This window comes from Folsomia candida, unplaced genomic scaffold, assembly GCF_002217175.1.
Source record: "Folsomia candida strain VU population unplaced genomic scaffold, ASM221717v1 Fcan01_Sc002, whole genome shotgun sequence".
NCBI classification, from domain to species: domain Eukaryota; kingdom Metazoa; phylum Arthropoda; class Collembola; order Entomobryomorpha; family Isotomidae; genus Folsomia; species Folsomia candida.
Window position 1 is genome coordinate 10,182,743 of NW_019091194.1, and position 16,922 is coordinate 10,199,664.

The 16,922-nt window shown below is 36.0% G+C and overlaps 1 protein-coding gene across 3 annotated transcripts in view; it reads left to right on the forward strand.

Annotated features, from left to right (window-relative positions):
* The window catches only part of LOC110843394 (irregular chiasm C-roughest protein), a 145,112-nt gene that overhangs the window by 50,111 nt on the left and 78,079 nt on the right, over positions 1 to 16,922 (forward strand). For all 3 annotated transcript variants that reach the window (XM_035847164.1, XM_022089357.2, XM_035847165.1), the window contains exon 3: positions 14,905 to 14,951. The gene's annotated coding sequence lies outside the window, so the exon portion shown is untranslated. The remainder of the gene's footprint in view (positions 1 to 14,904; positions 14,952 to 16,922) is intronic.

Here is a 16,922-nt window from a genome sequence, read left to right on the forward strand (position 1 = left end):
TATGTGTGTCAATCTGCCCCCAAATATGTGACCGTCCCAAGTTGTGCATAATGCATATAAAAGTTCAAGAAAATTGGACGCTAGGCTGGCCAACGAAACGATTAGTGGTTTATTACAATCATTTTTAAAAATGGATGATAGCAAATTGGAGAATGTGGTGGTGATTTGACCATTACTTAGGTGAAGAGGATCGATCGGATTCCTTAGTTCTGCGAGAAAAACCATTAACTATCTACTCCAGTTAGTTTTTTCTCTGATACGTAAACCAAAACTGGTAGGGAAGAAAAGGTCAAAAGCCTTGATGGATGTATTCATGAATGTTGTTGTGCTGTTGTATCACACGCAAAGAATTTCAGAGTTGACCACTTGTTAGCTCGGGTTGGTTGAAATTGGAATGGATTGAATTTAATTTTTTGCAAGAGATCCAGTTTACTCGCAGATAGCGAGGAGACCAGAAGACGGGCAATGTATTAAACATGTTCGACAAGGTGAAATAAAAAGGAATTCAGACATGTTGTGCCGAGGCCCAATGTTGGAAATTAAATTATGAAATATAATGCATCTTTAACGAGTCAACAGACCATGATGTATATTAATTTAACATGAAAAATTATAAAGAATTTTTTGTGGTAACTCCCTAAATGAAATAGAAATGACGGCGTTACAGGACTTGGCTCAAGTTGAATAATTCGACTGTAATATAGGAATTGAGATTTTGCCAATCTTGTCCAAAAATTTAAAGAAAATCTGATTTTTTAAAGCAGTCAATCATTTTTAAATTACAAGGAGCATTTGATCATCTTGAAAATTTTGAAAAAACCATAATCAATAATTAAAATTTCTGCAACTAGTAAGAGACAGAAGAGATTGGCACATTACAAATTTGGGAGTGCTAAAACTCATCGCAGTATGTACAATGAGTCCTAAGTAAGTAGAGAGGATGTAAAATGACCCCAGGAAACTGCATGTTGTCCTGAGTGCAATTCACTCCTTTCTAACACTGCTCAAAAGTCTGTGGGATGTTTATTGAGGAAAGACAGAACAAGAGAAAAGACAGGACAGGTGTTGGAATAGATTAAATTACAACACATCACTTAACAAAAATCCCTCCGAGTAAAACACATCATCAACAAGAAACGACGAGAGATACAAATGTTGATATTTTCAAACGGGATGGAGAGTTTAAAGACTTAACTCGTCTAGTCCATCCTGATAATCTTGGATTATTGGTATCACCTGCTCCCATCAAAGTTCGCAATAAAATGAAAAAATATACATTCCTCTCCCCTCTTAAGAATGGCGAGTGATTTAATGTGTGTTAGTTAATTAGTGTTCAAACACCTTGCTCACAGTATGGCATTATCCAATTTCGAGTTTTTAACATAATACAAAATTACTATACTAAAAAGTGGTATTATGAAATTGGTATGCACTCCGTATGCAAACACGCGTTAAGCTGGGAGAAAATTGTCATCTTGTTAGTTCTGAGCAGAATTGCTTGTCAAATGTGTAATATCGGCAATGAAACCAGTTCAAATCAAAATCCCAAATCTCTATGCGCTACATTACCCGTATTGCTTATCATAATACTCGTGTAAAATCATAAAGCTTGACTCAGAAAACATGTTTATCTTTTTTCCTTACTTCGCAACATTGTAAATGACCTAAACTTGTGTATTAAAGCTCAAAAAGTTGAATAATTTCAAATTTTTATGCACAATGCTCACTCAATATCTCATCAATCCTGCTGCTAGACTTTGACCAAAAAGATTGCCAATGTACAAGGATAAAGTTTTGGATCTAAATGATCAAATTACACAGTAAATCTTTATCTAGCTATCCTCTAACAGAATTTAAAGCATACGAGGGAAAAAAATAAATTGCAATCGTAGTGAAATAAATGTAAAGTATAAAATAAGCTGTCATAAAAACGTCTACAGTCTACTGCCATTTGCAATGGTAAAAATCCTGTTGAGCAAATTTTTATGGTTCCACCTTTACTTTTTAATGTCTCATGCCTGCAAGTCAGTTTGCTTACTTTGAATACTTTCTACCTCGAGGGTATATACTTTGCAATTTGTTTTATGTGAATTCAATCAACTCGGTGTTCATTAAATAAACTCATAAGTTGTGTTATTCATAATGATTACTGTGGAACAGGCGCATCAAAGATGATGGGTTGGTAACACATAAGCCTCACGAACGCTACCTTTTACATAATGAAGTAATAATCTATTTTCCTGTGCCAAATTATTTCAGATACATATAAAATGAGATACTAAATAAGTAAAATAGTCCGACAATTTCTGACGGATATTTTTTACTGACACATATGACAGCGCCATGATGATGCAAGTGAAACTTGTAATAGATAGTTGTTTTCTGAGAACATAAAGTACCTTATTTCATTGATAATTAAGTATTGCGAGAGGGTACTTTTTATTGTTGGCTAATAATTAGCTCCTCCTTTTGAGAATTTTGTAAACGGACAATTTTAAGGAATCCAGTTGCAACTAATGTGCAATTATTCAGTGAGCATCATTTGATGGATGCATATATCCGGATACCTACGATGCGGACACTGGTCGTTATTCGTATTAATTCCTACTCGGATCAACGAATCCCATCTCAACAACCTGTTTGGTTACTTTTCGTCTTTCCCCAGCTTCCCCATTATTTAGATTAGAATTGGACTGGATTCATTAGATTTTGATGGAATTGACGTGAAGTTGTGCAGTAGGCCCTTATTTCGGTTATTAAAACAAGTGAAGAAGTGAACACTCCAATGGTGGCCTCGCTCAATTTTCAAATTTCAAATTGATCCTAGATTGACTGTAATGTAATGCAATATTGTAATTGCCTGCTACATACGTACGTACATTGTCCATGCGTATATCCAACATTGGTTAATGTTGGGAGCAGTCGAGAATAAATGAGTCGGGTATAATGGGTGCCTAAATGCCCATTTTATAGCCAAACTTTGAACATTCTGACACTTGCATGCACCATACACAAGAAGTATTTGGAAGAAGTAGGATTAAATTCTGGTTTGGCCTTCTCTGGATTATAATTAGTCGGGATTTTAACACGAAACCGAGATCAAGTGAGCAGCTCTAAAAAGTCGGGCGAAGAATGAAATCCATGTATGCAGTGTGTACTTATGTAAAAGGGTTATAGGAAAAGTGAACTTGGAAAAAGTTGCTCCAGTTCTCCAGTTGATCCAACATACCTATAAATCTACCCACAAAAACCCTTCCTTAATTACCAGATAGAAACTTACAAAATATTTTTATTCGATTTTTTTACGATTTGATACAAATAGGCGGGCTGGAAAGAATATTTATTGAGATTACATGTACGTATTTTTACATGCTGCTTGTAGACTCTAGCATTGCACGAGATGAAATCTAAAGTCTTTTTTTTTGCAGAACCGTCCAAGTAAATATTTTCGTTGTGAGCACTCCTATTACTGAAAAATCATCCAATTTTCAAAATTACTCCAATTCAGTCAATTTCACCGTTACACGTGAAATTCGAACTGCAATTTTAAACAACTCTCGAATAAAGTTAGCAAGCCTTGTCTCATTAAATTCACATTTTATTTATGCTTGTACACACTTCAAAATAGTGAACAAATTTTGTTAAAATGTAGAAGCGAATGGAAATTCACCCGATCTTCGAGCATGTGTAAAATTTCACCACAAATCCCCACTAAGACATCGCAAACACAAAAAATGAACCAGTGGAAAGAATGATGAACAGCAGACGAGACTCTTTTTATCTCACATCCATGATTGTGTATTTTTCAACAGGTTGATATTCACTGTGCTCAAGTTGTGTTTTTCAACAAACTTTTTATAATAAAATAATGATAGTTCCTAAGTGAGTGAGTGGGTAATAATGATGAGAACCGTTGTGTTACAAGAAGCTGTTTCCCCACGATTTCAAGTTTTCTAAAGATTTAGTTTTAAACTTTGAAGTGCTCTCTCGAAGCATGTACCCACCAATTTATTATTTCACATCAGAAACAAGACATATCCAAAGGTGTAGTAGATACGTACGAGGACGAGTAGTGATTCGTAACAATGTTGGTTTGTAGGCAAACACAATACCGCACTTTGCTCTGCCCACCTTTGTTTGAAATCTGGTGGATTTTGTTAATAGTGTCTTCTTCGAGTCTGGCCAAGGCGTCAGGTGCGTTTACAAAGAATATATTTTACGACTACTCACTTGCTCGGCGTTGCTTTCTTTTCGTCTCATATTGTGTGTTCGTGTTAAGGTTTACGCATTAATGTGGCTACACTGCTTACATGTGTACATGTGTGTTTCTCACTGGTTGGCAAGCTGTTATTTACGTAAAGTTTTTTCCCCAATTTTATTGTGCTTGCCTAGTGGAATCAAATCTGATGTGGAAGACTCTCGTCAATCACATTATATTTAACATGACGTAGGGCAGGCAAGCAAGGGAACATAATAACGTGACATGATTAAACAACCTTGTCCAATTTAAGTAAAGGCAGCGTTTTAAATTGGAGGAGTGGATTTGGAAATGTTTGGGATCCGTTGGAATGTCAAACTGTATGTGACCGTAAAAAATCTTTAGAAGTTTCATTAAATTTCTTTGTAAACACAATTTTAACAATCCCGTAACCCCAGTTTATGTACAGCCCCTACTTTTGTAGGTTTAGAATTAAAATTAAATTTTCACCAGTTGGAAAAGCCGTGCAGTAAAACGATAAAGCAGAAAATAACTGATGGCGTGCAACATGATGAGTTCGATAATTAAATATAACACTGCAATAAGTACGACTATGGATTGTTACCCATTCTCTAGACCATCTTCTCCGCCTTGTTTGCATTATCAGGTGCAGATGGAACAAGGTAATTCGATCTATAACCAAAAATCTAGTTTACACCGTCTGGCTGATTTTCACTAATAAGATTGGATTGAATTTCATTAGCGTGATGATTATTTAATGCAACGCTATAAAGTTTTACCTATTCTTTAACAAGACGAAAAAGATACGTTAAAATATTTGAGTTAACAACAACACATTCCAACAAGTTTTTTTAAGTCTTGAAACAAATATGTAGAATTGGACGATTCTGCTCTGTAATAAATGGCATCAACCTTAGATTCCATTACTGATCATAAAAGCACATCTTTTATCATTGTGTGCTATTACTGATTTGTCTTGTTTATTATCTTGATGCGCATACATTACAATTGATTCAAATTGGATACAAAGTTTAATAGCACTATTCCTATTAGATTATAAATTGTGGGATGACTGTTTGTAATTTTGCTATAATTTGGCAAAATAAATATGTAGTGACATTGAGAAAAATCATTTAATATTGCAATAAAAAATACAAGTTGGAACACGATGTTCACAAAATTGTGGAATATTTTAAGATTTTACAATGTCTAAATCATGCAATTTTACTAGTTCAATCAATATGTGTACGTACATAAATATCAGGACTTCTAGTCCATATTAAAACTGGAAGGACCTGTTTTCAGCACTAGCAGTCTTGGCATAATATGGACTGGATGAAATTATTTACTCTTACTTATTCAGACTTATATACACTACAGAAAATTGCACAATTTGCAGTACGATACATAGATGTTCCTCGATACTTACTTCTGTGCAAGCGAATAGCAATACCTACGTGTACATATGTACTTTCTACTCATATATTAAAGAATCCCTCGCTTGACATATCTCAAAGGATGGATTAAGTGTTTAACAGAGACTACAAAAGTACAATTGTGACGATATTATAATTCACTTCATCCATCAAACCCTACCTGTGTTTAATGGCCCAGAACTTCGCATCACATCTAATTATGCAAAGATTTGTACCGCAAAAGAAAACAATAGAATATGTGTACATATGTACTGCCACTACCAATCGGGCCACTTTTCTAAGTAAATAGTTCCCTTGATGGTTAGAAGAGAATGTTGTCGAGGTTGGCTCTTAATTGTAACACGGTACAGGTTTTAGTCGTAATAATAATGATGACTTGTCCTCCACCGTGACAAAGAAGAAGACGAATTTGAATTTAGCAAGTCCAGAAGCTACGACACCCACTTATTACCCTGCCCAACAAGTGCATCTGGCTACCTTTCTTGGTTCCCTCTGACATTTATTTCTTGACTTATCTTATTGCATAAATTTGCCAAAAGTTTAAACGCTTTGTCAGATTTATTTCATTGCAGTTCAGTAAATAAGTTACTCACCCGATTTAATTGACAGCGTGGCGATTCCGTCGATCTGCAGATAATCCTAATCATTATATTTTAGTATTCCATTGAATTATTTATAAGTGTTGCAGCATTTTTATACAGCCACCTTGTTCTGTAAATATTTTAACTCTATAAGTTGTTGTAGTTCTTTACATGTTTATGTATTTACTACTCTGTGGTTTTATAACTGCCTCGGCACGACTTTATAATTATCGCTGAAGACAGTGCTTACGGGGATATAAAATTACATGAAAATTGTTTTGCCGTAGACATATGCTAATGATGGATTGTGATGAAAAATAATTAATTGCTAGAGAACAATTTAATTATATCTTGATTCGGAAATCAATATTAAATGGCAGAAGACTCAATTTCCTACCCAGTAATTAATAATATGCTCAGCATTGCTTATAAGTAATACAAACAAGAAGTGGGAACAGAAACCGAGTGAATAATAATAATAATTATGAACATATTCCAACCTCTGTACCCTCATTGGACGTAATTGCTCAATTATCCTGGATTATTTGAACAAGCTGTATTTTCGTCCTATATGTGTACATACAATACATACGTACGAACGTATGTATGTAGTAGTTTGTTACTGATTATTAACAAGCAAGTATTTGCGTGCTGGCCTTTGTCAAACCATTTAATTTCGTATTGAAAAGTATTTTACGAAGGTTTATGTATATGCATATTTAACCGCGTTCTAATGTTAAATGTGAGTAAAAATTGTAGAAAATTATTTCATGACATTTTGTGTCCTCGTAATAATTCTATCAATACATATGCACATTGCAAATATACTACTGCTGATTCTTGACATGTGACATAATACTCGTATTATTTTAAAAAAATTGTTAAAGTAACCACTTGACCATGACAAAATGGGCATTCGTATGCAGCATACATACACTACTTACGTATTTATAGTGGGACATGCATACATATGTATTTGCATTCTGTATTTAGGGCGTATTGGAAATGACTGGGTAAAATATTTACAAGACAGTCAGAAAATATTGTTACATATATTTCGAGTTCTCATAATAGCAGGATAAGAAGAAAGCCTACAAAATCCATGTACTTTTTTTTCTTTCTTTGACTCGAGGTGTTAAACGAGCTTCTCACACGAATAGGGAGCAAAACGTGAAACGCTGTCCAGCCGTTGTTGTCAAATATAAGTGAAAGGGAGAGAGTTGTGAATAGTGCATGTGTGGGTATGTGTGGCTCCACGACTATCAGTGCAAAAAGGAGAAAGCAAGTTAAGCAGCTAAAGTGAACAGAAATATACAGTAAATCCACAGCTTTGGAGTAAATATAAGCTCAAGCTGTGCGGGAACAAACACATTTCTAGACTAGAAAATACCAAATTGAGAAAATAAAGTAGTAAGTCAAAGAATGGGAAGAAAGCGGACGAAATCTTAGCAGCACATCCAACCAACCAACACAATCTCCAACGGTGTTTAGTTCTTTCCGGCACCCCAATTCCAAATTTCTATTCAATTCCGTTGATTTCCGGAATGTCTGTCTGGAAAGACCATTCATTGTCTCACTTAGAGCTGGCTGCTCCCTGATCAGGCTTTCCTCCTATCTCCGTAATAAATCACGTTCCCACTTTTTACCTCAGAAGCGTCCTGCCAACTACTTACTGGTTGGAGTTTTGCGTAGTTGTTGCAATGCTGCGGGGATATTCATGCCTAAAAAATAGCCAAGACCATGTGCAGGTAGGTAGGAAGGTGCATAAGTATAAAGTAATTTGCTGCATGTATGTACATGAGGCTTGGTGAATGGGTTGCATGCATCCTCATCATCGATTTATGGGTTGCATGTTTCAACTTTCATCGGTTTTTGGAATCAAAGTCCCTCTCTCACTTGTTCGGACGTGCGTTGATGAAGCCAATTACGACCAGATCTGATGTTCGAGTCTGACTTTTGACAAGTCGTTAAAATCCTGAGGAATTATTTTGCTTTTGCTTTACTTGAGTTGCTGATGTTAATTACCCGTCCGTGTGGAAGAGGAAGAAGATGATGGTGATGAGTAAACGTAAATTTTTGGGAGAAAAAGTACACTTAAACAATAGAATTTCTAAACAATTTTCTTAATGTTTAAATATACATGCATGTGATTTTATTTTATTTTCAATTTCATTCACGTTACGGACCAAGAAAGTGCTGCTATTATGATAGAAATTACTCGAGTGTGCATATGTGAAAGTAAATCGTCTGGTAACTGTGACAGACCGGAAAACCTTGAAAACCTCATTGTTTATAATAAGCTCCTTACCAGTCGTTAGTTATAAACACAAGACTACTTACTGCACATATGTAAATACATTGTACGACATACTCTTCAAATGCTCTGATTCAGGTCAGTTGTGGTGTTTTGACTTTTTTTAGATTTCGTAAATCATCATCGTCGTGGTTGGTATTTTGAGTGAGACAACAGAAGCAAAAAGTTAATTCAAACACTATGATGAGACAGAATGTTTCTTCATACCAAATTTGAAGGGAGGCAGTTGGTTGTCAAGTCTGGCGATCTGGTGTGGCGATAATGTTTAGTTTTATGTATAATGCAGCAGCAAAAGTAGCACTTTTTCCATTCTAAATACTAAGCCATTCATTTCTGTGTGTTAACAGAAGGTTTCAAGATCAGCAGGGTGGTCTTTTCTCGATATTCTCACGCCACATTTTTTCATCTAATTTACAATAAACTGTGACTTTTGGTTGTTAGTGAGAAATCTACGAATCCATTACATTGAGCATTACTGGCTGATGAGTTGAATTGACGGCACAATGGACGCGTACAAAAGCAAATACCACCTCGTCATCATGTTCTGTTTTGATTTCTACATTTTAAGTAAGTAATCTGACTTCCGTGAAGATGAATTGTGCATTCTTTTCCATTTAGAATTTAGAGCAGTTGGTTCACACTCACAAAGGCATTGCCCAATGAGCACGCAACCTTAGAGTTTGATCTGGGCCCATGTCCAATCAACACACATTTGGTAGCATTGTGTGTAATATTATGGCATGGATTACCCTATTTGGGGTAATCCAAAGTTGTTCAATTTTGCCGAGTCACTAAATTCACCACCACAAAGTTGGATACTAACAATTGAATATATAATTAAAAATAATTTCTAAACTTTCGAGATTGACAAAGTGAAAAATAAAATTTTCAGATCGCGAAATTTGGGAAATGAGATTTTGCGGTTTTCTTTGTCATATTAATTGTTGAACCAGTGTTCTATGTACTCATTTTTTACTAATGTTTAATACCATCACTGATGGTATCTATCGGTTCCCATGTAGTATCCGGAGCGAATAAGATTCCTCTTGTCCCGATTCAATCTTTTGTGTCTTGTAGAACATGGATATCATTCTTAAAATTATTTCATAATTGTTAACATTCAAATTAGAGCTTGACGGAACACAACTTTTTCTGTTGTCGGCTATCCATTGGCTCTAATAAAGAGATTACAGACCGACCGACAAACCGACACAGAGATGATGATACCATCAAATAAAATGCTCCAAGATAAAAGTGATGATGACAATGGAACAATGAATAATTTGACCTTCGGGCACTGCTCCTTGCTGGGATTTCTTGCAGCAATGCGTCACCTTTGACTTGAATATTAAATGAGACAGGTATCAGTTAGAGATCACCTGAATAAAATTAAGAAGGATTCTGTCAATCACTCTTTCTCTGGAGTTTTCCTTAAACGTGGTCATTAATAGAAGTACCAAACCCTATACGTTTTGGCCTATGCCTGTAATAAGAAAAATATCAATAAGGAGCCTTCCCTGTACATGCCAGCAATTACATACATAAATGTGGTAAATCCTATAAAGTATAAGGGTTTGGGTGGAGAAGTTTGGATATGAAATAGCAAGGACATTGCGAGTAAACGTGGAGTGGGTTCTGGTGAAGATGTGATCAGATTAATAATTATTTATTTGCATTCCAGTTGTAAATGTACAGCTTGTGGAACAAATTGTCGGATATGACTTTTGAGCTGATCTTTGGGATGATGACTACTTTACTATCAGTGTAAAACAAGGTGAAATGCGTTAATTTGCTACATTTTGGAAATACTTGCCTTTCTCTTAATCCCTTCTTGCACTACGAATGCAAATTCCTATGAAAATAGACAACAAGCTCAACGAAAAGGAGAGTGATTCAAATTCCAAGGGCAGTGACAGGCTGAGAGTCAGTAGCACAATTCGGTATTGTCGTCTGAATTCGAGAGAGAGAAAGAGGAGGAAGGAATACTCGTACAGTTTCTTGAAGAAAATCTAGATTTTAGAATGTTGCAGACTCTCCTCAATCGCTGTAGACTGGGTCCATCCGAGATTCCAGATCTCTAAACAGATTTTCTGTTTCTGTTCCTTCCATGTCGTATTTGAAAAGAAGGATTGGATCGTGGTCTGGTTACTAAGTATGCTAATCTAAGTGCTTTTTCTAACCTGCTTGGAATCTTCTTCCTTCCTTCTCCTCCTCCTTGGCTTCATGTTCCTATCGTCTTGCGTTCCCTACAGCTTCTGTGTTATGCTGGATGGGTTGGTGAAATGTCTTTGTCGATGACGGGTCATACGGGTATTTGCACTGGGTTCGGGATAATTGTCAACGTTTACAGGAAATTAAGAAAACAAACTTGTTATTCAAACTTTGTAAAGCTAGATATTTTTTTAATGTACATTGTTTACAAAAACAGTGCACTCTCTCCTTGAAGGCCAAGGTGCTTGGTACAAAGCGACCTAAAAATAAAAGGTGTCAAAACACATAAAGAGTGAGTTGTGATCTCAGCGTTTCTGATTTTCACTTGCTTCATCATATGCTCAAAGACGAGTGAATTCCACTCGGAAATGCAATAGAAGACAGCACTGGATCAACATCAAGTACACGAAGCATCTGTGACATGAAACGTGACACCTCGATCTTTTTTGTCCCTTCTTCCTCAGTGCAAGGAAGTGACGAGAATTGCATGCGAATTCCCTTGGTTGGTGGAGAAAAACATGAGAAGAAACCACCACAATAACCGCATATTCTCAATCTACATAAGAAAGTGGTTCAATTCCTCAACTCGTCCACTTTCACAGATGCAAGAAACTGCAAAATGCATCATTCCAACGACGGAGATAAAAACAGGACGACGACTCAATCCAGTCCTCACGTCTTACTTGGCAAACCACTGAAATATTGATAAATGAGACTGGATTCAGGACTGAGTAATGTCACTTTATATCAGTAAAATTAAAGCAAATCAACAGCAGAACATGGAAAGCAATGCTGTTATTTAGTTTATCAGTCCTTCTGGAGAACAAGTGAGTGGTGACAAATATGGACATTCGTATACTAGATAAGCTGTGATCCAGTTTTTCTATTCTCAATCAGGACAAAATATATGCATGTACAAGAAAAAATGCAACCTTTGTTCCAATCGTAAATTTTACTCTGTGCAGTAGAAGAAAAAATTGAAGTATGTCAAAAGACAAAACACTGAGCTACATCAGGTTGCATTCGGATGAGTGGGTCGCTGAATCAAAATCGAAGTATTCAAATCACACTCCTCCATACGTATACTCAGCCAGAATTTCTTAGCTTTATGCAAGCGAGCATTTCGGAAAAGGTCATACGCTGGGAACACGATGTAGCACATTTTGAGCAGAAACCGTAACTGCAAAAAGTATTTTTTTCCTATTGCGAATTCAAATCGCAATTCTTTCAATCTAGATTGTCTATGGAAAGATTCGACTTTGCGGAAAAATCTCTGCTTGTCTTAAGTACTTACGTCCCTGTCAGCTCGGTGTTGGCCGAGTTTTGTTGAAATTAAAACTACGGTTGAATGAAAGGGGAAGGGTGCGAGATGTACAATTCATGATGAATTTTGCAAAATTTCAAAATCCCAATTTATGAATAACAGTAAGGACGAGTATATCATAAACTTTCGCCCACGTTCAATCATTCTGAACAGTGCTTGAAACAACATACTTAATTGACGACAAGATAACTCTTCATCAAAGATTGACGAACTTTTGAGCGGAGTTTAAATTCTAGGTCAACCTGTACATTTCTGTCACTAATGTCCATTTCATTATGCGTGATGCTGCTTGCCTAAATGTTCGAGCGCATCCACTTCCCATTATATAACTTTCCTCCACTTTCACTTCCTCATTGTTCGCATTACAATATCCCACTGCTCACTGAATATTTTCTCTCTGGATATTCTAGCTATTAATTAATTCTTCTTCGTAAGAGCATCATAGGCAGTTTATTTAGTTTGTTTCCTAAATTTCTAAAAAAGATCAAGCAAAAGGTGCAAATTTTCGAATTAACATATTTCTGCTTTAGTTAGTCATCTAACCTTTATTTTCAAAATTTTCCTGGCTTTGTTTGTAAAGCACGAATTTAGGAAACTAAAAACACGAAGACCAATTGATCTCGTGCTGTCTACAAAATTGTGACTTAAGAATAAAAACTCAAAGTGGGTATAGAAAATTCAATGAATGGTGTAAAAATGATCTAACTCGCTCTCTAGGATGTCTGGCTACGGAATGAATTTTACTTTAATTATAACTTGAATTAACAAGACAATCAACGGAAGTTAATTAAATTTTAGTAATTTTGAAATTTTTCAAGATTGTGAAAGTCTACATTTAATTTCCGTGTTTTTGTTATCGGTGAAATTTGTACAGAATTCCCTGCTGTGCTCTAATGCTCTACAACTTATTGCACAAAGGAGGACGAGACCAGCTAGACCCGGTTGCGTTAGAATTCCAACTCCAAACAATTGCTCCATGCCGTAATCATTGCAGGATTACAACAAACAAAAGTGAGGAAGGATGAAATTGACAAGAATTTAAACAAGTCCTAAAGAATGCAGTGCATATGCATCTGCTCATTTCAATGAAGCCGGAGTCCCTGTTGGGTGTTAACTTTTCATGCAACCCAGTCTTCCTCTGTTTTGTATTTACCATGATCGGGATTTCATTTTGTGCATTGTATTTTATATATTTTCCTCTGTCCAAAGAGCACCAGTAGTTCATTACTGGCGTAAAACAGGCTTTAAATAAATTAAGGGAGAATCGATACATGGAATCTTCACGCCGTTCCAACTCCTTGTAAGGCGTGATTTAGTAGAAGACGACTGATTTTAAACAAATCATTTTTAGTACGGGTGGTGGTGCAAGTAATGAACCCTTTTTTAGAAACGAAACCAGCGTTCCAACCATTTAATCATTATGCTGTGGTTGTGTAGGTACTGTACTAACTACGGGTTAAAATTGATGCGAGAAATCTGTTCTCATTACGAGTTATTAAAAATGTAAATCTCAATGATATTTTACACAACCAATAATATCTGACAATTAAAATCAATTCTACTGTTTCTAAAAGTAAATAAAAAGGCAAATTATAAGTTATAGTCAAATACATACCTCCATCATTGGGGGTGTTTTTCCATACAAAATACAATACCTTATTGAAGGGACCCTTAATTGGATAGGGAGTACCTCATAGAACCACCACATGAATATGTACTACTCAGCAATTAAACTTTATTTACGGGTTTCCACATTACACCACCACCACTTTTCTACTCGAGAAGATAAGTTCTCAAACATTATCGGGAAGTCTATTGCCACAAATAAAATAAAATAGAACCTCATTTCATTTCCTTTGAATTCAAATCTTAAAATTTTATGACCGTATAAATTACACTTCGTTTATTTAACAACAGTAGTGCGATCGAATGCATCCATAGAATTACGTACGTACTTTAATTTGCATATTGAAATGCTATTAGTTATTTAAATTTATAATGCTCATTAAAATCAAGATTTTAAGAGTTTGAGGATTGCACTGAGGCTTTGTGTTTCTTTACTAGTTAGCAGTGATCCAATATGCAATAAAGTTGGTTTACATGGGTTACTTGAATAATGCAGGGTATTTTTTTACTACAAGAGAGCAATAACTTGTAATTACTGGCCATACCCAATGATTTTTTTAACCCTTACGTATGGTATGTGCACACACTTTTTAGTGCAACGCGTTTCACTTTTTGATGAGATGATAAATTCGATGGATGATGACTTACAACTGAACTAGTTGTCATTTTCCGTCATAATTATTGTTACTCAAACACGCAGCAATAGACAGAAACCGTTTTACAGCTACCCCAATTTTGTCTGTACAAGGTAAATTGTAACCTGAGAGGCTTTACTTTATATAATACAGTAAACAGCTAATTAGTGATCAGGCAGGTTATCAGGACCAACGCAACCAGCTTTTCTGCTGTTCTGTTTGAGCTACATACATACATCAAAACATGTTCTATACTGTTTTTGACGTGGTTAAATATTTAAATTACGTGATGACTTATTATTGCGATTGATTTATTCGTTAAAAAAATATTTAAATTAGAGCAGGTCAACCACACAACTAGTTATCCTTTCATTTATCGTTTGATTGATGTTATGCAAAGGAAACAAAACTGAATTAATATAATAGCTTGAAATTTGCGTGTTTTAAATTAAACAATCCTCGTCGTCGAATGCATGCATGCATAATAATTACCAACACTGCAAATTATGTTGTTTCATAAATTGCAAATGCAAAACTAACAATTTTCTTTTATTCCAGAGAGACGAAATAAAAGGCGACGGACGAGTAGCAACGCCGTTTGGAAGGTACGTAGATACTTGCCATTTTCTTTCTTAACAATTTGTGTATCATGGTAAAAGAAGTAAGACGTTCGCGGCGACTGATGTGGATAAATGTTTGAGGTTAAATTCGAGGGACTCTTGACCTCTTCTGCGTGGTTCGATCTGTTTCCATCACTCGTGGTGCCGATAATCAACCCGCCCCGTATTATACACCACCGCATTTCGTAGACAATGAGTAGATCTTAATCCAGTCAAGAGGATGAGAAGGGCATGAAACTAGAAATCTCGAAAGAAACTCGGACTTGGCCAGCTTATGTATGTCGGATGTCGAAAAAGCTCTACTTTTCTCTTAACTGCATTACGCAACGCAAAAGTACTCAATTCTTCACCGTCTTATCCGAATCAAATCTACAAACTTTCTCTGCTCCTGTAAATTAATGAGTTTGATCCCTCAACTGATCAGGTTCATTCCAAATTTTGATTATTTTTGCGGGATTTACGTGTAATTATTTATTTGATGCTAAATAAACCAACTACTTACTAGTAGTTGGTGGAGCTTTATTGTCCGTGCTTCATTATTCTCAATTGTTTATTAAACAAATGTATAATTACAAACTACAAGTTTCTGAATATTTTGTACATAGACCAATTTTTTGTAAATTTCTTCTCAAGTCTTTCTCGAGTAAGAAGGTCGATTTTTATTTGTCATGCACATTCCACGATGAAGCGTTGATTATTTTACCTCAAAGACATGATGATGGTGGACGGATTTGTAGTTAATCCCTGAATATAGAACAGCCAGCCAGGGTAAATCTACTTAATTTAATTTAATGTTTGTCTATGTAGCTCCGTTCTCCTGTGTGAGAATCTATGTACACATACACTATGTGGCAGAAATAATGAAGCTCTGGCTTCATTTTGTCGAGGAGAAAGAGTCAGATTGAAACCCTACAACAAATCCAAATGGAATCTAATCCAATTCTGTGCTTTGGGTGGTTCAGGTTCATTCGATGAAATTTCAAAGTCAAAACGCAACCAAAGCCGAAATCAAAAGCTAACTTTGAATCCATCCGTTGACAACGCAAAAAATGGAAATGCACATCTACATACATACGTATGAACTCCTCAGTCAATACGTACGTATAGATACAGAGATTCGGCAGGCCTGCTTCGGTTGGATGATTGCTTCTCTATGCATCAGTGAAGGAAAGGGTTCATTAACTGATAGTGAACGAGTGGGATTATAGGATTCGATCAGTGGCTATACATAAATTACATTGATTTCCTTTCCTCATGTCGGTCGTTGGTACTTATCTCCAGGGTGGTGGTGGTGGTGTAAGGTAGGGCGTTGTTGTTGGATAGATGGGTGGGTGGGCATGTTCAGATCTCAGCATTATTGTAAGTTTGTTTTCTCCTTCCTGATTACACTGGTTATTTTTAGAATCGCAACTACATGTACATTACGACGATATGACTGTGCAACGGAATTTTCGATATTCGACGAATTTAATAAATGAAAACAAACGGTGTAGATTCAATGACGAGTCAATTTATCCAGAATTTTAATTTCTGCATCTTCACCAATATTAAATTCAGTACACCAAGAGAGATTACATTGTACATTTAGATTTTCGTTGAATGAATTTGGTCAGAGAGGTGGAGAGCAGAGTTCAGTTTAGTTTTGCAGGAGGATTGTGTTTTTGGTTAGGATTCTCATTTAGCGTTTATATAGCACACTTTCTCCAGTTTTACTCCAGTGTTAAATAAACCAAGGCACGGATCCTGACTGGGGCAATCTAACGCCTTGTAGTGTTCTGGTCTGCAATACATATTCTTCTTCGTGATGAAGGTGCTAGTTCACCGTGCTTGATGTTTCTTCTTCATTTTGTGATCATAAAGCAACGGGCCGTGAAGACGACGAACCTCTCTGCCAGACCTCCACCCCTCCTCTTCTTCTCGCCCAGGCCTTTGCAGCAGTGCAAAAGAAGGGCTGGC